Below are 22,485 nucleotides of genomic sequence, written 5' to 3' on the forward strand. Positions count from 1 at the left end.
TTGATCACCCTTCCTAACGTTGTTGTTATTGTTGTTGTTGTTCGTCCTTCGGAGTCGAAGACGACCACGACTTCTGTCAGGTGGAGGGTTTGTGACTGTGGGTCCGGAGGTGACTGGTGAGGCCAATCCGGGCCCTGAAAGCTCGCCCACATGTGGGACTCATGAGGGTAGGTGCTGCAGTGGAAGTGGAGGTAGCTCGAGCCTTGCGCACGGCACGTTTCCTCTGAGCCTCTGCGGTGCGTCTGATTTCTGCTGCATACGCTCCTTTAGTGGTCCTGCTCCACTAGGTTGGGCGGTCCAGAGCAAGCGATTCCCAGCGACTGGGATTGATGTTGAGGTCTTTGAGGGACACTTTGAGGCAGTCTTTGAAACGTTTCTTCTGCCCTCCAACTGAGCGCTTGCCCTGGCTCAGCTCTCCATACAGCAGCTGTTTTGGTAGTCGACTGTCAGACATCCTGATGACATGGCCAGTCCATCTGGCTTGGGCTTTCTGTAGGAGGGTGTAGACGCTGTGGGTGCTAGCCTGCTCCAGGACCTCCGTGTCTGGGACTTTGTCCTGCCATCGTATGTGGAGAAGTCTGTGGAGGCAGCTCAAGTGGAAGTGGTTGAGCTGTTTAGTGCGTCTGCTGTAGACAGTCCAGGTCTCGTTGGTGTAGAACAGGGTGGTGAGAACCACTGCTCGGTAGACCGTCAGCTTGGTGGTAAGGCTGAGTCCTCTCCGTTCCCATATGTTCTCACGGAGTCTCCCAAAGGTGGCATTGGCTTTGGCAATTCTGTTGCTGTTCTCTGCATCTATGTTCACCGCTCGTGATAGAGTACTGCCCAGGTAAGTAAAGCTGTCAACTGCCAGTAGCGTCTGCCCCTTTACTGTGATGTGTGGTTCCTGGTAGGGCTTTCCGGGTGTGGGCTGGTACATAACTTCAGTCTTTTTGGTGCTGATTGTAAGTCCAAAATTCCTAATATTTCCCTCCCAGTACCACCAGGCTCAAGGACAGCTTCTACACTGGCACAGTAATGAGACAGTGACTGTAATGTGTTACGGTGCTAGCAGTCAGGGTTCAATTCTTGCCAATGTCTGTAAGGAGTTTCTGCGTTCTGTCCGTGACCGTGTGGTTTTCCTCCGGGTGTTCCAGTTTCCTCCCACATTCCAAAGATGCGCGGGTTAAGGCTTACTATACGAGGGCATGCTACGCTAGTGCTGGAGGCATGGGTTCATTTGCTGGCTGCCACCAGTACATCCTCTTTGACACAAGTAAAACATTTTGCTGTATGTTTCGATGTACATGTGACAAATAAAGCTAATCTTTAATCTTGTATCCATTGTTGTAAGACTATTGAATGGTTCCCAGGTACGATGAGATGGACTTTTGACCTCACAGTCTACTTCACTACGATCTCGCACATCATTGTGTACCTGCACTGGCCTTTCTCTGTCACTGTAATGCTTTATCCTACACTCTTGTTATTGTTTTAATACTTCAATGCATTGTTGTGTAATAAACTGATCTGTATGAATGATTAGCAACACAAGATTTTCACTGCAGTTTGGTACAGTAATAGACAAATTTACCAATACACCTGCCGGTAATTGTTGGTCAAATGTTGTGTTTAGATGATTCTCCACTTTGAGGATACCATTAATTGGTTGAAATGGGTTGGAAACTGTTCTTTGTTACCAGCTGGTTGAAGTAACAGGGAATGAAATTTGGAAATTCAGACCAAATATTGAAGTGGATGTGAGGAAAAAATTGTTTTTCAGAGAGCAAGGAGGGCAATAGCACAGTGCAGCTAACTGAGCCACTGTTTCATAATGACGAAGTTCAAATGTGACTTCTAGTCTGTACAGAATTTGTGCCTACGATGCTGTTGCAGGTAAGTTTCGTTGCACCTCTGCATGCATGACAATAAACTCGGTAAACATTCAGTGACCTCCTCATTCCAATAAAGTGGCCAATGAGTGTATGTTTGTGGTCTTCTGCTTTTAACGTCCAACACGTTGTGGGTTCAGAGATGCTCATCTGCACACCACTGTTGTAATGTGTAGTTATTTCAGTTACTGTTGCCTTCCCGTCAGTCTGAACCAATCTGGCCATTCCCCTCTGACCCCTCTCATTGACAAAGTGCTTTTGACCACAGAATTGCCACTCACTAGATTCTTTTTAAAGTTTTTCACACCATACTCTGTAAACTCTAGAGGATAAGTGTGCATGAAAATACCAGGAGATCAGCAGTTTCTGAGATACTCAAACCACCCTGTCTGGCACCAACAATCATTCCACAGTCAAAGTCACTCAGATCACATGTCTTCCCCATTCTGATGTTTGGGCTGAACAACTGAACCTCTTGACCATGTCTGCATACTTACAGTTACCGATAAAGTACAGTGCTGGGAAACAATTAGCAGCAGGGGCCAAGATATGATGGGAAGATTAAGGATTTATCTGTATTTGTCAGAATCAGGCATATTGTCACTGACCAGATGTTAGACCATAGAACATAGAACATAGAAATCTACAGCATATTACAGGCCCTTCGGCCCACAATTTTGTGCCATCCATGTAACCAGAAGCTGCTTAGAATTTCCCTACTGCATAGCCCTCTATTTTTCTAAGCTGCATGTTGTGAAATTTGTTGTTCTGTGGCAAAAGTACAGTGTACATATAAAAATATTATCAGTTACTATAAGAAATATAAAAATAAATAAGTAATGCAAAAAGAGAGTAAAATAGTGATGTAGTTTTCATGGGCTCATAGTCCACTCATAAATCTGATGGTGGAGGTGAAGAAGCTGTTCCTAAAACATTTGGGTGTGTGTCTTCAGGCTCTCACACCTTCTACATGATGGTAGACATCAGAAGAAAGCATATCATAGTTGGTGAGGACCCTCTTGAGTATTGCCTTTTGAATATGTCCACAGCTGTGGGAGAGTAGAGCTCATGATGGAGCTTGCTGAGTTTACAACCCTATGCAGCTTGTTCCAATCCTGCACTTAGCTGCATCCGCACCAAAGCGTGATTTATTTTATAGCAGGTCCACTGCAGTGTTTTATGACATTGTGATAGAAGTTGTCCTTGAGCCTGGTGGTGCCAAAAGGGTTATGGTGGTTCAGTCATTGATTATATTCAAAACGAGGAACAATTGACTTTTGGATATTTAATCAATCGAAGGATGTGGCTGAGTTGGAAGAAGTGATGTTGAGGAACACAATTAAAATAGAGGATGAGGCATTAGTTTATTTATTTTATTGAGATACAGCATGGAATGGGCCCTTCTGGTCCTTTGAGCCTCTCTGGCCAGCAACCCACCTATTTAAACCTAACCTAATCACAGGACAATTTACAATGACCAACCATCCTACCGATCAGTAGGTCCTTGGGCTGTGAGAGGAAACTGAGGCACCTGGAGGACAACCATGTGATCACATGGAGGACAAACAAACTCCAAAGTCCAGAACACCTTGAGCTCGTTACTGTTGGGCCATTTCTGTGTTATTCGGTAGGAAAATGAATAATTTGCTAATGTGACTGGATCACTGCGTTCCCTATAACTTTGTGACTTGATTATTCTGGTGCCCGGTCACCTTATCTGCTGAAAGTGCAACATTAGTGCAGAGGCAGCTAAATGGAGATTTCAGCTGTAGTGTGGCCTTAGTAAGTAACTGTATATAAAACACAACACTCATCTCTCTGTAAAACAGTCCCTTCTGCCAAGCTGGGATGTAAAATAAGAACTTGCTCCTGTGAAAAAGTGGCAAAGCAGATCCAGTGAACCCTTCCTAGGACTCAGGGTATCAAAGGTTACGGGAAGAATGTAGGAGAATAGGGTTGAGAGGGATAGTGAATCAGCCTTGATTAAATGGTGGAGCAGACTCGGTGGGCTGAATGGCCCACGGTCTCATGGTTTTTTAACAGAAATGGAACAACACCCATGAGTTGCAGATTTCCAGGGCAGAATATTACTTGGTTCCTGATAGCGTACAATTCACCATAAGTGAAGCAGCCGATGTAATTTCAGATCACTACCTACCTTGCTCATTCTTTCTTCTTGCTTTCTCCATTTGGCAGAATATATAAATTTTTGAGAACTTATGCCACAAGGCTCAAATACTGCTTCAATCCAATCATTGTAAGACTCCCTCGTGGTCTTCTTCACAATAAAGATGAACTCTTGACCTCACAGTTTATCTCAACTTGACCCTTGAGCCTTATCTGTCTACCTGCACTGCGTGTTACATTTTATTCAGCATTCTGCACCAGTACAATCTCGATGTAGTTGCGTTTGGAATCATCTGTTTGGATGAACATCAGAATAGAAGGATGTCCATTTAGACCAGAGAGAGGAGGAGGAATTTCTTTAACCAGAGGCTTGTGAATCTGTAGAATTCATTGCTATAGTTGGCTGCGGAGGCCAAGTCATTGGGTATATTTGAAGCAGAGGTTGATAGGTTCTGGATTAATAATGGTGTCAAAGGTTATGTGGAGAAGGAAGGAGAAGAGAGTTGAGAGGAAAGATAAGTCAGCCATCATCAACTGGTGAGACAGACCTGATGAGTTGAATGACCTAACTCTGTTCATATGTCTTCTGGTCTCATTGTCTACTGTGCACTTATGAAGTGAAGTGTAGCAATAATGAAGCAATTGCCAATGAACAGTTATTTATCTTTGCCTTAGAGAGATGAGAACTTCTAGACAAGGATACAAAGGGTTTGGAATTTTCTTTGTGTAACATAATGAAAGTACGTGTTTATGACTCAAACAACATTCAACAAGTGCAACAATATCAGGATTAAAGAAGTTGTCTTGATTGCTCCCCTATCTACTGCCCTAAACTGTATTCCCTCCATCAATAGTGTTCAGTGGTTGCAAGAGGTTCTACTTTAATTTAGGTAACTGCCACAAGTCCAAAACTAAGTACAATTGTGGCTCCATCAACTTCCAGCCATAGAGTTATAAAAAAGAACAGCACAGAAGCAGGCGCTTTGGCCCATCTAGTCCATGTCAAACCATTCAAACTGCCTACTCCCATTGACCTGAACAGGCCCATTGCCCTCCATACCCCTACCATCCACGTACCTGTCCAAACTTCTCTTAAACATTGAGATCAAGCTCGCATGCACTTGGCAGCTCATTCCGCACTCCCATGAACCTCCGAGTGAAGATGTTTCCTCTCATGTTCCTCTTAAACTTTTCACCTTTCACCCTTAACCCATGACCCCTAGTTCTAGTCCCACCCAACCTGAGTGGAAAAAGCCCATCTATACCCTTCATAATTTTATACACCTCCATCGAATCTCCTCTCAATCTTCTAAGTTCCAAGCTATAAAGTCCCTGTGGAATTTTGGGGTGGAATGGTACCCTGGTGGTTAGCGTATTGCTATTACAGCACCAGTGGCCTGGGGACCTGGGCTCAATTCCAGCTGCTGTCGGTAAGGAGTTTGAACATTTTCACCATGACTGCGTGGGTTTCCTCCCACATTCCAAAGACGTACAGGCTAACAGGTTCAATGGTCACACGAGTGTAAATGTGTGGCTTGGTCCATTGGGCTGGAAAGATAAATAAAAAGTCAAACTGAACCCAACCAGTTGTGAGTTTTTGGTCAGCTTTGAACACAGAAGGGTTCTGAACAATACAGCAGAGGGCCAGGCCCTTTGGCCCATGATGCCTGTGCCCATCAGAATGCCAAATGAAACCAATCTATTCTGCCGGCAAATGACCCGTATCCCTCCATTCCTCTGCGTATTCATGTGTCTATGAAATCCACACTGCAGACAGCAGAATAGAGAAAGGGAACGTCGGGATCTGACAAACTGTGATGGGAGTGAATCAGGGAACCGAGAACCACGAGCGATTCAGAATAACTGAAGATGCAAAGAGGTGTTGCAAGGAAAGAGAAGCTATAACTATCCCATTAGCCATCCTCGACCACCCACTGTAATGACAGAAATGATAGATTTGTTTTTCCTGTGTCATTAACTTTATCATTGAGAACAAAGCGTCAGGGGCTCTGGGATAAAGTGGCCTTTGAGAATGAAAGCAATTCATGTTTTGTTTTGTGATATTGCTGCAGTTTTGATAAAATCTTGATTATTGACTGTTCCACCCATTTAAGTAATGCCTTGACGCAGTGAATCAATGCAACTGTCACAGTCTGTACCTTTAGTTCAAAGTGGAAGGCGACTGTTGATGGTTTTATTGAAGGGACCAATGCAAACTGGCCTTCAGGCCGCAATTATTGATGCAATGGGCAAGAACGTCAAGGGTGTCCTGTCTGACTGCATCACTGCGTGGCACGGAAGCTGCAAAACATCAAACCACAAGCCCCAGTAGAGGATGGTTAAAACCGTCACGAGGATGACTGAGGCCTCCCTCCCTCTATTTGTGACATTTACCAGCAACATTGTAGGCGAAGGGGTCAAGGTACTAATGAACATCCCTACCACCCATTCCACAATCTCTTAGTCCCACTTCCATCGGGAGAATCGGAGGATTCAGATGAGGACTGCCAGTCTGGTTAACAGCTTCTTCCCTCAGGCTGTGAAATTAACGATTATCCCGCTGCCACCACTGAGGGTTCATCACGAGGACAGCGAGCTGTTTACTGTATGCTCTACTGTTTAGCTGCGCTGTGCACTACATGCACTCTGACTTATACTTTATTAACTTATTTATGGTAATACTTTGTTTTATATGCTGTGTGTGATATGTTTTGTGGGTGCACCTTGGTGTGGAGGAACATTGTTTCATATGGATGTATATATCTATAGTCAGATAACAATAAACCTGAATTTGATCTTGAACTTGAAATTGAACTACCATCACTAAATGCATGGTGAAGCTGGGATTCTTCCCTAAAAAGAAGGGGCAATTTTGGGGAAGTTTACCAGGGCTTTTTAAAGAGATTGTCTTTATTTGTCACACAAACATTGAAACACCGAAATATATAGTGAAATGTGTCACTTGCATCACATCAAATCAGCGATGATTTTACTGTGAGCAGCCTACAAGTATCGCCACACCCCTGGCGCGAACACAACATGCCACGAGTCACTAACCCTAGCCCATACATCTTTCGGAATGTAGGAGAAAGCCAGGTCACCTGGAGGAAACTCATGTGGTCAAACTCCTTCCAGGCAGGGCGGGAATCGCTCCCTGACCATTGGCACTGTAAAGAGTTGCACTCACCGATTCATGAGGAGATGGGGAGAGACAGCCGTGAAGAGCAGCTTTATTGAGCACATTTGCTCCATCTGCCACAAAAAGGCAGAATCTTCTGCTGGCCACCCATTCCCATTCTCACATGCCTGATGATGGACTCCTCTACAGCCACAAAGAGACCAGTCTCAGGTCGGAGCAGCTTGCAACACCTCATATTCCATATCGGTAGCCTCTAGCCCAAGGGCATGAACATTGATTTCTCCAACTTCTAGTGTCCTCTGCCCTGACCCTTTCCTCCCCACCCTTCTCTCATTTTCCATTCCTCATTCTGGTTAACCACACGTTCCTTTCCTTCTCCTCTTCTGCCCTCATGACTAGCCCATCACCTCCCTCTGATGCCCCTCCTCCATTTCTTTCTCCCATGTCCACTCTCCTTTTATATCAAATTCCTCTTTTTCAGCCCATTACCTCTTCCACCTATCACAATCCAGCTTCTCACTTTATCCCTCCTCCCCCACCCACCCTTGTTTCATGTAGCATCTGCCAGCTTGTACTCCTCCCTCATCTCCTTATTCTGGCTTCTGCCCCATCCTGTTCCAGTCCTGATAAACAGACTGGACCTGGAACATCAACTACTTATTCCTCTCCATCGGTGTCACCTGACCTGCTGAATTCCTCCAGCATTTTGTGCGTGTGTTGCTCAAGATTTCCAGCTTCTGTAGAATCTCTTGGGTTGGCGAAGAACAGACATAAATGACAACAAACCGTGACATTGAAAAAAACAGAAAGGCAATACAGAAACACGAGAGATTCTGCTGATGCTGGAAATCCAAAGGAATTGACACAAAGCGCTGGAAAAAACTCAGGCAGCTTCTATGGAGAGGAATAAACTGTCGGTGTTTTGAGCTGAGACACTTCATCAGAACTGCAAAATGTAACACTTTGCGATGCTGCAGTAGGGAGTGGCCTTTGGAAAATGAAGATACAAAAGAAACGTTTGGATGGAAATTGGTTGAATATTTCAATGCCAGGTGGCAGGGAGAGAGCAGAAGAATGGGATTATGTAGTCACGCCTGCCAAAAATCCCAGTCTGGCAGCATGGGCCTTATCCATGCTTGATGAATCTGCAATTCCCCAAATCAACGCTTCACTGCGTGTTCTGGAGTTCAGGGTGAGAAGGAGTTGAGGGCAGGAATAAAGTTACTGCTTCAAAGTTTCTTGGGGTGCTGGTCATTTCAGTTTCATGGCCAATTAACTCATAGCCGATGAGTTTAAAGAGACAATAGAGCAGACTCAGTGGGCTGAAAGACTGCTCCTGTCTTTCTGCTGTTTTAGACTGGGGGAGAGACAGGGCCCCAGTGAGTTTAAACAGAATATGGGACAGATTGGCTTGTGGCTAGTTTAAAAGGAGCACGGGAAAGACAGGGCTCCAGTGTGTTTAAAGGAAGTGTGGGAAGGACAAGGCTCTGGTTAGTTCAAAGGGAGCGTGGAACAGGCAGGGCCCCAATGAGTTTAAAGGGGGCATGGAATAGACAGGGTCCCCATGACTCCTGATGAAGGGTGTAGGTCCAAAGTGCTGACTGATTACTCCCCATCATAGATGCTTCCTGACTTGCTGAGTTCCTCAGGCTTTTATGTGTGTTGCTCGAGATTTCCAGCGTCTGCAGAATCTCTTGTGTTTAAAATATAGTTTTATCTTTCACTATCTACACTCCTCAGCAGTGAGCAAGTACAGTTGTGATGTGAATGTACCCCCTGGCAACATTTACCAGACTTAATCTCAGGGCTAAGTGATGGATATTCCACTACAAAATGTCACTTTGTCAGAAACCTCACTGCTGCTGTCTTGGTGCCAGATCTGTTGAAAAACTCCTGATTATCCCCGCTGCACGATCAGCAGTTCTGTGCCCTTCAGGCAAGCTTAATGCCTTCAGGAGCCTCCCAAACTCTCAGCAGTGAAAACAACAGATCTCTGGGATCTCTTGGCTGGGTCTCCTGCACTCGCCAAGTAATTTTGCTTTTGTCATGAGAGGTTACAGAATCCGAATCGCAATCAGGTTGAACATTAAGGGCCTATGTTGTGAAATTTGTTGTTTTGCGGCAGCAGTACATTGCAATACGTAATAAAAACACTCTAAATAACAGTAAGAAATATATGTATAAATTAAATTTAATAACAGCAAAAAATGAAAATAAAAGTGAGCTGGTTCACTATCCACGGCTTTACTGTCTATTTAGAAACCGAAAGGGCAGAAGAGAAGGAGCTGCTCCCAAAATGCCAGGTGCATGGGAGCAATGAGAAGAGGGCATGTCCTGGGTGATGGGGGTCATCACTGATGGATGCCACACTCCAGAAGATGTCCCCAGTGCAGGGAAGTCCAGCACCCTCGCCATGCTGGCTGAAGGGGCAGGAGGACAGATTTTAAACCTCCTGAAGGATACCAAATTGTCACAGATTGATACCACCATTCTGCCCCACAGACAGCAACACCGCTTCAGGCAGAACAGTGACATGACAGCTTGGTACGGCAAGAGCTCTGCCCAAGACCACTAGAAGCTGCAGAGCGTTGTGGACGCAGCTCAGCGCATCTCAGAGACCGGCCTCCCCTCCACGAATCTGCCTAACTTCTCGCTTCCTTGGTCAATCAAACAACATAAGCAAAGACCCCTCCAACCTGGAACATTCTCACTTCTCCCCCTCCCGTCAAGCAGAAGATACAAAATCTAAAAGCAAACACCACCAGGATCAAGAACATCTCTATCCCCCTGGTCTAAGACTATTCTATCCCTTAGCACAATACGATGGACTTCTTGATCCCACATGCTACCTTGTGCCTACCTGCATGACATTTTAGACCATAAGACTATAAGTCATAGGAGGAGAACTAGGAAATTCAGCCCACTGAGCCTGCTCTATCATTCTATCGTGGTTGATTTATTAACCGTCTCAGCCCCATTCTCCTGCCTTCTTCCCGTAACTTTTGACACCCTTGCTATTCAACTTCCACTTTAAACATGTACACTGAAACATCAAAATATGCAGTGAAATATGTAGCTTGTGTTCCTGACCAACACAATCCAAGGATGCTTTGGGGGCAGCCCACAGGTGTCGCCATGATCCCCCCACCAACGTAGTGTGCCCATAACTCACTAACCCTAAGCTGTAGATCTATGGAATGTGGGAGGAAAGCAGAGAACCCAGAGGAAACCCATGCGCTCATGGGGACAACGTCCTTAACCATGGCGGTGGGAACTGAACCCTAATCAAAGCAGCAACTTCTCATGCAGAGACTGGTGCGTATATAGAATGAGCTGCCAGAGGAAGTGGTTGGGACAGATACAGTATCTAAAAGTATTATAAGGCACTGAGTGAGGTAACGGTGTTAGATTGTTGTTGTCACACACACCGAGATACAATGAAAAGCTTGATCATACAGATCAGATCATTACACGGTGCATTGAGGTAGAATGAGGTAAAACAATAGCGATACAGAATAAAGTGTCACAGCTACCAAATGAGTGCGGTGCAGGTAAGCGATAAAAAGCAAGATCATAAACAGGTGGATTGTAAGGCCAAGAGTCCATTTTATCGTACAAGAGTCTGATAATGAGCCCGGTGGTATGTGCTTTCAGCCTTTTTTCAATTCTCTCTGAGGGGAGAGGAGAGGAGTGGGAATGTTCAGGATGTCTGGGGTCTTTGATTACGCTGACTTCTTTACTGAGAAGTATACAGAGATATAGATGGAGAGGCACAGTACATGGTTTAGAGCAGGGGTTCCCAACCTTTTTTATGCCATGGAGCCATACCAAGCAGTTAAGGCTTTCATCTAGTGATCTGAAGGTCGTTAGTTCGAGCCTTGGCTGAGGCTGCGTGCGTGTCCTTGAGCAAGGCACTTAACTACACATTGCTCTGCGATGACACTGGTGCCAAGCTGTATGGGTCCTAATGCCCTTCCCTTGGACAACATCGGTGGTGTGGAGAGGGGACACTTGCAGCTTGGGCAACTGCCGGTCTTCCATAAAATAAAAACTTGCCTAGACTTGCACCCTGGAAACTTTCCAAGGTGCACATCCATGGCCTATCGAGACTAATGGAGGCCCACACACACACATCATTAACTGAAGAGTCCATGGTCCCCAGTTTGGGAACTCCTGCTTTAGGGGGATAAGGGACTAGCTAGGATGGGCACCTTGGCCAGTATGGACCAGATGGGCCAAAGGGCCTGTTTCCAAGCTCTGTGACTCAGTGGTTTTGCTGGCTGTCAGTCTGAACACTCAGGAGCCTATGCTAATTAAATGAGAAAGGTACATGAAAGCCTCTTGATTCAAGCTCAAGGCAGTGCAATTATCTGATGCAACAATTCAGTCTAAAGAGAGAGGACCAGTAAAGAGCAAACTTTGGCTTTAGCTGCTACAGAAACCCTAAAATTGAAACAAGGCCTCCAGGTATGATTATTTTGAGATTAGAAAATGTTTTTTTCTTTGAATGTTAAATAATTTAGTGAGGTTCCACTGCAAAACCATGGAAATGCACTGGCTGACAGTAAATAAAAACTGCTGTGTGAATATTGCTCCAGACAGCACTTGTCAGCTGCTTTGAAGGGCAGACTGGCCTTGTGTGATAACGTGAAGGAAAAGTCAATAATCAATATTGATCTCTCACTCACACATTTTCCTATAGTTGGAGTGCAGCAAACTATCTACAGCTGTGGGCCATCGAAGGTCAATGCACTTCTAGCACATATAGTGGTTAAACTAATACACCACGGTGGTTACTCTAAATGGTCACCTATGTGTTAACCCCTACAGGTGTCCACGGAACAGGATAAATATAAATATGTGCTTTATTTGTCACATGTACATCGAAAGATAGATGAAATATGACATTCGTGTCAACGGCCGATACTGTCCGAGGATGGTACAGGAAGCTAGGCCATCGTAACATATTGATAACTCACTAACCCTAACCCTAATGAGGGAGAAAAGTAAAGTGCTCGGATGAAACCCACACGGTTATGAGGAGAATTTACAAACTCCTTACAGGCATCAGCGGGAGTTGAACCCCAACTGGTGATCGCTGGTGTTGTAAACTGCAAAGCTTCCATGGTCCACTTTCATAGAAATCTGTGATTCTGTGAATTAGATTCAGCGAAATGGGGCTAAGGCACAGACACAAGAGGTTCTGCTAGAAATCCAGTCTAACACACACACCATGCTAGAGCATTTAGCAAGTTGGGAGGCATCCATGGCTTGGGGGGGGGGGGGGTGGGGTGGGAATTAACAGTCAAAGTTTTGTGCCAAGTCCCTTTATCAGGATTGGAAAATTGGAGTGAAAAGAAACAGAATAAATAGATGGGAGAGGGGAAGGAGTACAAGCTTGCAAGTGATAGGTGAAGCCAGATGAAGAGGAAGCTCGGAGAATGGAGATGAAGTGAGAAGCTGGGAGGCGATAGGTGGAAAAGGTTGAAGAAGAACTCTGACAGGAAAGAAAAGTGGACCATGGGAGAAAGGGAAGGGGGAGGGGCTTCAGGAGAGGTGATGGACAGCTGAATGGAAGAGAATGAGTAAGAGAGAAGCCGGAATGAGGAAGTGGCCTCATCATGGCAGTAGAGGAGGCCACGGATCGAGACATGGACATGTCTATTTATGAGTATCAGCCTCAGGGACAGAAGGTCACAGGTTGAAGTGAAAATAGATTCACGCTTCATCACTGCAATGTCAGTGCAGCCTTCTTGTGGATGAGTCATTACTCTATGAAAGTTTTCAGTCCAATCAGCTGGAAGTAATGATGTTAGTCAGAGAAAAGTATTCAAGAGTTCTGACAGGGTGGTTCAGTGGCACGGCAGGTAAGTGCTGATGACACGCAGCTCTTGGGAATTGGGTTCAGTCCTGACCACTTGGTGTGGAGTCTGCACGTGCTTCTTGAGACTGAGCATTTTCCCCACCGGCAACACTTTCTCAAAGACACGCGGCTTGGTAAATTACCCCAAGAGCGGGTGGGCGGTAGGAGAATTGGTGAGGGTGGTAATTAATGGGAAATAAGTGGGGAAACGGGACTGATGAAAGCCAATCTGGCTTCTGATCCTTCCTGCCCAGTCTTGATGCAGGGTCTTGGCTCAAAATGTCGACTATTTATTCTCCTCCGCTAACGCTGCCTGGCCTGCTGAGATCCTCCAGCTCAAGACTTCCAACATCTGAAGAATATTGTGTCTATGCGGCTGTCTGATAATGTACACAATGCTGGAGGAAATCAGCAGGTCAGACAGAACCCGCGGAGGCAAAGGAAAATCCACACTTTGCATTGAGACCACATTGGTTGTAGTGCGGTCTTTCATTGATTCTATTATGGTTATTATTCTATCGTGGATTCATTTAGTATGCCCTCAAGAAAATGAATCTCAGGGTTGTATACGGTGACATGTATGTACTTTGATAATAAATTTACTTTGAAGCAACACACTCAAAATCCTGGAAGAACTCAGCAGGTCAGGCAGAAAATGAATAGAGAGTTTCAGGTTGGGACCCTTCTTCAAGACTGGAAAGGAAAGGAGTCTCCAGAATAAAATATGAGGCAGTGCAGGTAGGGGGCTCGCTAGAAGGTGAAAGGTGAAGCCAGGTGAGTGGGAAAAGTAAAGGGGTGAGAAGAAAGAATCTGATAGGAGAGAAGAGTGGATCATAGGAGAAAGGGAAGGAGGAGGGGACCCAAGAAAGGTGATAGACAGGTGAGAAGAGGTAAGGGGCCAGAGTGGTGAATAGAAGAAGAGTGGAGGGGGATAGTTTACCGGAAGGGGAAACTGATATTCATGCCTTCAGGTTGGAGGCTACCCAGTGTTGCTCAAGGGTGGCCTCACTGAAGTACATGTCGGAGTGGGAGTATGAATCGGAATTAGACTGTTGGCCACCGTCAATTTACACTTTGATCTTTGAACTATCATTGCACTGTAGTGAAATGTGACAAGATGACAGATCACCCTCGATTTTAGGATGAAGATGGCAAAACAGTCCATTGTAATGATGTTAGTTGAGGGTTAAGTGTTGGAGTCGTAGTTACTAGTACTACATAACAGCTTTAGCAGCAGGCTGGAAAAGGGCCAGTGTGAAATAGCTCAAAACAGTAATCATAAACATCATGTTATGATGTGTTCTCATTTCTGGTTATTTTTTTTTTAATTGCTATTTTGTGTGATTTTGTTCAGGATGGCCTGGCTCTGCAGGCTGCAGTCACCAAAAGACACGGTACTAAGTTGAAGTAAACTGAACAAGTTACTGATGCCTTCCTGTCTGCTTGAACCAGTCCAGTGTATGGATAAAATTGACATGAGGATCTTTAAAAATAGAATCTTTTCCATTATTCAGAGAACAGCCTGTATCAGTAGCAACAAATCCTTAAAAGTAAGATGGAAAGTGAGCGAGAAATAATAAACATAAGGGCCAAGTATTTAATATCTCAATCGTGCTCGATAGGGCGGATAGGAAGGTAATTGCTAAAATGGTTGAGATCAATACTGGAAGTGAGCACTATCATAAAGACATGGAAAAAGAAGCATTCACATCCTTGAGTCTCCTCCAACATATAATAAGATCATAACTGGTGCATCTTAAAATCCTGGATGATAGATGACAGGAACATTGTAAATCAATGAGTTAGCTCAGCTGACAGAGAATTGTAACTCAAAGGGATTTACTAAAAGATGAAAGACCAAAGTGTCTTAGATCTCACATGTCCAAGCACTGATGGGCCCATTTGTAATCACTTGGCAGCAACTCAGAGCATGAAAGCATGCAGACATGTTCATGAGGTTCTGTTGTTGTTCAAAGCAAACATCAGGATAGGCAAGAAATGTGATCTAAGTGAGCTAGGCCATGAATGATTATTGGTGCCAGCCATGATGAAGGGTCTTGGCCCAAAGCGGCAACAGTTTATTCCTGTCTGAGGGTCCTGTCTGACTTGCTCCAACAATCTGAGTGCAGTTTTGTGGATTTCCAGCATCCACAGAATCTCTTTTAATTATGCAATCTCCCTGAGGATACTTAATATTTGATTTGGGTCACCTCTGTGAAACCTTGGAGGAATTCAACAGGTCAAGTTGCATCTATGGAAGGAAATGGAGAGTTAGCCATCCACTTCCCCCCTGGACACTGCTTGTTCCTCCAGTGTTTTAGTGTTGTTCCAGCTTGTTGTGTCTCTCTTATCTATGATATTTCCCCTTAACCACCTCTGTTCTAAACCCAGGCTCTCTGACATCCCCACACAACTGAGTTCTGTCCTGATAACCCTTTGCAAACCACCTTTGTACCCTTTGCTTGCCACTGTTCCGTACACTTCGGGCACTGTGACCCTGAGCAGATCTACCAGGACTGTATGAAGACTCAGCATATTTCTCACGTATATATCTTATGCCACCAAGAATTCCCTTACCATTTACAAACAGGGGTATCAACTTATCCTCACAGAATGTTGGAAAAACCCAATGTGTCAGTTACCACCTTGGAGGGAAAGGAAAAGATTTCATTTTGGGCAAAGAACCATCAGGAAAGGGGCAGAACCCAGATTAGAAGGGTAAGAGGAGAGGGACGAGCACATGCAGGCAGCTGGCAGTTACTTAATCCTGGAACATCTGGGCAGCGAAGATTCATACATCGAGATGCTCTTCATTGACTGCAGCTCAGCAGTCAATATCATCATTCCCTCAAAACTAATCAATAGGGTTCAAGGCATAGGCCTCAATACTTTCTCGTTCAATTGGATTCTTGATTTCCTCACTTGCAGACCCCAGTCAGTTTGGATTGATAACAACATCTCCCCCATATTCCCCATCAGCACACGTGCATCATAAGGCTGTGTGCTTAGCGTCCTACTCTACCTGTTTTGTCCTTATGACTAATGAGGATAAATACAGTCCCAATGCCAATGCTGATGAAACTGTTGTAGGCTGAGTCAAAGGCAGTGACGAATCAGCATACAGGAAGGAGGCTGAAATTCTGTCTGACTGGCGCCACAGCAACCTCACGCTCAATGTCAGCAAAACAAGGAGCTGATTACTGACCTCAAGTGGAGAAAACCAAAGGTCCATGCACCAGTCCTCATCGGGGATCAGTGGTGGAGAGGCTCAGCATTTCATGTCATTTGAACATTATCTAACAAATATAATTTACCTAGATCCCATTTCTTCAGATATTTACAGGTTAGAAACTTTTTAAATACCATCCTTCCTACTTTCACAAATCTATACTCTATGGATAGTTTGGAAAAAATTTTAGATTTAAATCCTTTTCAGAAAGGTGCAATAGCAACAATCTACAATATAATTATTAAAATTCATTCAGATGCATCTAATAAAATTAAAAATGATTGGGAAAGGGAACTTAAGCTTACTTTACCTATCGAAAAATGGGAAAACAATCTTCAATTAGTTAACTTATCCTCTATATATGCTAAACATTCATTGATACAGTTCAAAGTAAGGATAAATTAGTGAGTTATTATTCACATACAAGACCAGTATGTGACAGATGTCACTCTGAGACAGCCTCTTTAACCCATATGTTTTGGTCATGTTCCTCTTTGAAAAAATACTGGGAAGATATCGTTGACATTATTTAAAATGTTTTGAATATTGATTATCAACTGCATCCTGTTACTGCAATTTTTGGTTTACTAATGATCGAACCACACCACTTAACCTCTTCAGTGTGTCGGATGATTGCATTTCTTACATTAATGGCTAAAAGATCTATTTTACTGAATTGGAAAGAGATTAATCCTCCCACCACATTTCATTGGTTCTCTCAAACTGTTATGTTTAAACTTAGAAAAAAATCAGAAGTGTTATATATGATCCATCCATTAAATTTGAAAAGACTTGCGAGGCCTTTTATTCAACACTTTCATATGATGTGACTTGATCTCTTTCCAAACCTATTCTCTTGTGGTAATATATGCAGGGAGGTTCGGAGTTGATGACACAGATGGCCCTTTTTTTTGATGTTATAAACAGCCCATGTTCTTTTCTTAGCTTTTTGGTTAGTATTGTTTAGATTAGTTTTTTTGGGGGGGGGTATATTCTTTTTATTTCTTATTGGATATGTTAATCCTTTTTTATGTATTCTACATTTGTACTTGAACACTTTTGGGAGGTTTATTACCTTTGTATTAACTGTATATATAATTATATATGTTATCCATTAACAATGTAATCCCAATAATTGTGTAGCAATATTGTATCTCCTATCTTGATATTAATAAAAAGAATGGAAAATAAAGAAAGAAAGAGAGGTTCAGCAACTTTAAATTCTTCAGTGCTATCATTTCAGAGGATCTGCCCTGGGCCCAGCACGTATGTGCCATGATGAAGAAAGCATGGCAGGCCTCTACTTTCTCAAAAGTTTGAGAAGATTCAGCATGTCATCTAAAACTTTAACAGACTTTTATAGATGTGTGGCGGAGAGTATATTGCATCATAGCCTGGTTTGGAAACAACAATGCCCTTCAACAGAAAATCCACCACAAAAAGTAGTGGACAAGGCCCATTCCCTTATGGGCAAAACTATCCCCACCATTAAGAACATCTACATGAAGCATGATCACAGGAAAGCAGTATCCATCATCAAGGATCCCCACCACCTTGGCTATGTTCTTTTCTGCCGTCAGGCACAGAAGCCTCAGGACCCACACCACCGTGTTCAGAACAGTTATTACCCCTCAACCATCAGGCTCTTGAACAGGTGGGGATAACTTCATTCACCCCATCACCGAACTGTTCATGTACACTGTCAAGGGCTTTTCATGTTCTCAATATTTATTGCTTATGTAGTTATTATTTCTCTTTTGTATTTGCAGTTTCTTGTATTTTACACATTGGTTGTCTGTCCGTCCTTTTGGCTGAGGTCTTTCATTGATTCTTTTGTACTTCTTGTACCTACTGGATTGCCCCAAGAAAATAAACCTCAGGGATGTACCTGTTGATATATATATGCAGGTACTTTAATAATAAATTTACTCTGAACTTTGAACTTTGACAGGTGAGAGGGTTAGTGGGGGAGAGGAGAGAAAGGATTATTGTGAGAAACTGAGAGGTGAGAGTTCTGAGAGGCAAAGGTTGAAGAACAGAGGAGAGTAGATCATGGAATAAAGAGGAGGTGGGGAACCAAAGGGAGGAACCTGAAGGTGAGAAGTCAGTCATGAGGGTGAGGGAGGAGACAAAGAAAGGATAACAGGTCCACGGGGATAAAAGAAACCCAGAGGAGGGTGGTTACCAGATGTCAGAAAAATCAGGAAGCAAAATGTAATCTTAGCATTGATTTGGAGAGGACTAGAATATAGAGCAACAATGTAATGCTGAGACTTTATAATGCATTGGTCAGACTGCACTTGGAGTATTATGAGGAGTTTCAGGCCTTTTATCTAAGAAAGGATGTGTTAGCATTTGAACATGTCCAGAGGAGGTTCATGAAAGTAATCCCAGGAACGAAAGGGTTAATGTATGAGGAGCATCATTCTGAGCCTGGGCTCACTGGAGTCTAGAAGCATGAGGGGAAATCTCATTGAGAGGTATTGAATATTGAAATACCTAGAGAGATTGGACGTGGAAAGGATGTGGGTGGGCGTAGGACCAGAGGCACAGCCTCAGAAAGGAAAAGCATCCTTATACAGCAGAGATGAGGAGGAATTTATTTATCAATAGGGCAGAGGATGGTGAAAATGTTGAGTTCTCAGGCTTTGGAGGCAAAGTCATTGGCAGAGATGAATAGGTTATTGATTAGTCAGGGTATCAAAGGTTATGGGGAGAGCACAGGAGAATGGGGTTGAGGGGATAATAAATCAGCTACGATGGAATGGCAGAGCAGACTCAATAGGATGAATGGCCAAATTCTGCCCCTACTATGTCTTATGATCTAAATCGATGTTCATCCTGTCACGTTCGATGTCTCAGTCTGAAACATCAACCATTCGTTTCCCTCCACAGATACTGGCACACCCGCAGAGTTCCTTCAGCATTTTGAGTGTGCGTTGCTTCAGACTTAGAGTATCTGTATTCTTTCTTACGTTAACTTATCCTGTTACATTTTGAATATTACTCCCAGCTTGTCTTCTGTGTGGTTTAGTTTACACTGATAACTCTGTTAATTCCAGGTTCTCCACCACTCTTTCTTCAAGCTTGTCAATTAGTACTGGCTGGAAGCAGTTATGTGTTGTACACCAAACCTGAATTGATTTTCCTTTAACACTGGCAAGTGAAGGCCCATGGACTGGGTCTGAGCCTGTGCCAAGAAGTGAAAGGAAAGCGTCCTTCTAGTGACCTCACCTATTTGCTAACATCCTCTGAGATTGAGAACTGAAAAGAAAGCAGTACCATTTAATGTATTTCCCACTACTGTTATCCTGAGGGAGATTTCTAGTTACAATAGAAAGGATCAAGGAAAAGATTTACTCATGATTTTTAATGGTTTTCAAGGGACCCTTGAGGCCTGAAGAATTGTTGCCAAAGTATTGTCACTTTCCAGCCTCTGAGTTTGAACTTCATTCCCTTTTCTCACCTTTCTCCATCTGCCATTTATTCTCATCTGTTTACATCTCTTACCCGCTATCCTCTGCCTCAAAACACTGCCACCTCACCTTAACCTGGTTCCATGTGTCCATCAACCCACCTCACCTGGTTCCACCTGTCATTTATCACCCTCTGTCTCAAAGCCCCCACCCCCCTTGCATGTGTCCATTAGCCCCACCTTACTTGCTTCCTCCTATCACCTACCAATATCTGTCTCACTGCTCCCTCTCCCTTTTATACAGTGGCCACCTGTCCTCTACACTCTCAGACCTGATGTAGGATCTTGACCCGTAACATCAACCGTCACTTTGCCTCCACAGATGCTGACTGACTCCCTTGAGTCTCTCCAGCAGTTTGATTCACTTAGAGGGTTTTTCCCACTCTGTTCTACCCTTTTAGAAACATTGTTATTCTTAAATGTTGAAGAATGCTTCGAAAACAACTGCTAAATCTGGAGGAAAGTTGTGGGGAGATGTCAGAGGTAGTTTTTCTTTCACACAGAGACTGGTCAGCATAGTAGCATAGCAGGTAGTACAATGTTTTACAATGCCAGCGACTGGGGTTCAATTCCTGCCACTGTCCGTAAGACGTTTATACATTGTTTCCATGGGTTTCCTCCCACATCCCAAAGATGTATGGGTTAGGAAGTTACAGGCGTGCCACATTATCCTCAGACTGTGATGCAAAACGACACATTTCAATCAATGTTTCAATGTACATGTGAGAAATTAAGATAACCTAAAAGTCTAATCTTTATAGTGCCAGGAAAGCCCTGCCGGGGGTGGTGATGGAGGCAGATACACCAGAGACATTTAAGGGATGCTTAGATAGGGACATGCACACAAGGAGAATGGGGGGTTATGAACTGCGTAGGAGGAAAGGGTTAGATTGATCTTGGAGTAGGCTAAAATGTCGTCAGCACACTGTGGACTGAAGGACTTATACTGTGCTGTACTGATCTATGTTCTGACACAGTATTGGGTTGTACCCAACAAGAAGTTCAGCAGCACTGTGATCACTTTGCACTAACATGGACTTTGCTGTTTTCTAACTCTGTTCTTTCTTATGAAAGTTATGTTTATGATTTTCTTGTGAACGCTGCTAATCTGAACCTTTGAGGCTGTGATGCTGCTGTAGGCTTTTCATTCCACCTGAGCATCCATACTGAAATAGAAGCAGAATTAGGCCATTCAACCCATCAAGTCTGCTCTATCTGAAATTCTGCTACATCTGACTCTACTGCCTCTCAAACTGCATTTGGTAATAAACTTGACTTCAATGATTAGAACATACAATAGCCACTTTACTAGGTATGTCTGTACCCCTGCTCGGAAATGCAAATATCTAATCAGTCAATCTTGTGGCAACAACTCAATGTACAAAAGCATACAGACATGGTCAAGAGGTTTAATTGTTGTTCAAACTAAACTTCAGAATGGGAAAGATATGTGATTTTGACTGTGGAATGATTGTTGGTGCCAGATGGGGTAGTTTGAGTATCTCAGAAACTGCTGATCTCCTGGGATTTTCACACAACAGTCTCGAGTGGATATGGCCCGGCCCATCACAGTTAAAGCTCTCCCCACCACTGATAACATCTATACGGAGAGCTGTCACAGGAAAGCAGCACCCATCACATAGGTCCCCACCAGCTAGATCATGCTCTCTTCCTGCTGTTGCCATCAGCAAGAAGGTACAGGAGCCTCAGGGCCCACATCATCCAGGTTCAGGAACGGTTATTACCCCTGAAGTCGGGATAATTTCACGCACCCCATCACTGAACCTACAGACTCTTTCAAGGACTCTCCATCTCTTTTTCCTCAATATTTATTGTTTACTTAGTTATAATTATTTTTCCCTTTTGTATTTGCACAATGTGTTGCCTTTTGCACCTGGGTTTTTTGTCCACTCTGTCTGTTCTTTCACTGATTCTGCTGTGCTTCTTGGATTTACTGTGTCTGCCCACAAGAAAATGAATCTCAGGATTTTAAATGGTGACATACGAACTTTGATAATAAATTTACTTTGCACCCTAGCCAGTTTTATTTTGTACTGATTTAACCTGACTTCCCAGCTTTTGTATTGGATTCCCCCATTTACAGCTACCGAGGTTCCAATCTGCTCCCTTCCACTATAACCTGGGGCAGCTCTCAAACAGATATGTTCATTTGTGTAAGCAGGTCTCCGATATTCACAATACATTTCCCACGCCTGTTGGGTCCCCTCCCACCCCGAGTGTGCACGAGTGCGTCTGTGAGAGAGAAAAAGAAATGGAGTGATAGAGAGAGAAAAAAATAACGTGAGAAATAAACAAGAGAGAGGGAGAAATAGAGACAGCACGAGAGATAAAGGAAGAAAATACAGGGAAAAGGCAAAAAGAAAAGACAGTAAAGCGAGATTGCGATAGAAAAATAAAATGACGCAAAGGTAAGTGAGAGAAAGCAAGAATGGGGGCGAGAAAGCGCGTGTGAGAGATAATTAGAAAAAGCAAAGAAATCGAGAGAAAAATAGTGGGAAAAGACAAACGGAGAGAAAGAGAGACACACACACAGAGAGAGAGGAATGAGTGTTCAAGCAAACAAGCAAGAGAAGAAAATTGCCTTTGATATTTTAATAGAAAACTAATACTCATTACCCTTAAATTGGAGCCAGACGTGATATTACTAAGAAATATTGCCGGTCCTCGTGCGGCCGGTTCAAATGATATTAACTACCTTGCCACGAACACTCGTCAGGACGTATCTTGTTTCTCATTTCATGACCCCAATCCTGACAATTTGTT

The 22,485-nt window shown here is 43.7% G+C and overlaps 1 protein-coding gene across 11 annotated transcripts in view; it reads right to left on the bottom strand.

Moving 5' to 3' along the window:
- mbnl1 (muscleblind-like splicing regulator 1) overlaps positions 1–22,485 on the bottom strand; it is a 322,821-nt gene that overhangs the window by 190,560 nt on the left and 109,776 nt on the right. For 2 of the 11 annotated variants that reach the window (XM_059992595.1, XM_059992580.1), the window contains exon 2: positions 6,155–6,296. The exons of the other annotated variants lie outside the window; for them this stretch is intronic. The gene's annotated coding sequence lies outside the window, so the exon portion shown is untranslated. The remainder of the gene's footprint in view (positions 1–6,154; positions 6,297–22,485) is intronic. 11 annotated transcript variants of the gene reach the window in all.

This window comes from Hypanus sabinus, chromosome 2 (genome assembly GCF_030144855.1).
Source record: "Hypanus sabinus isolate sHypSab1 chromosome 2, sHypSab1.hap1, whole genome shotgun sequence".
NCBI classification, from domain to species: domain Eukaryota; kingdom Metazoa; phylum Chordata; class Chondrichthyes; order Myliobatiformes; family Dasyatidae; genus Hypanus; species Hypanus sabinus.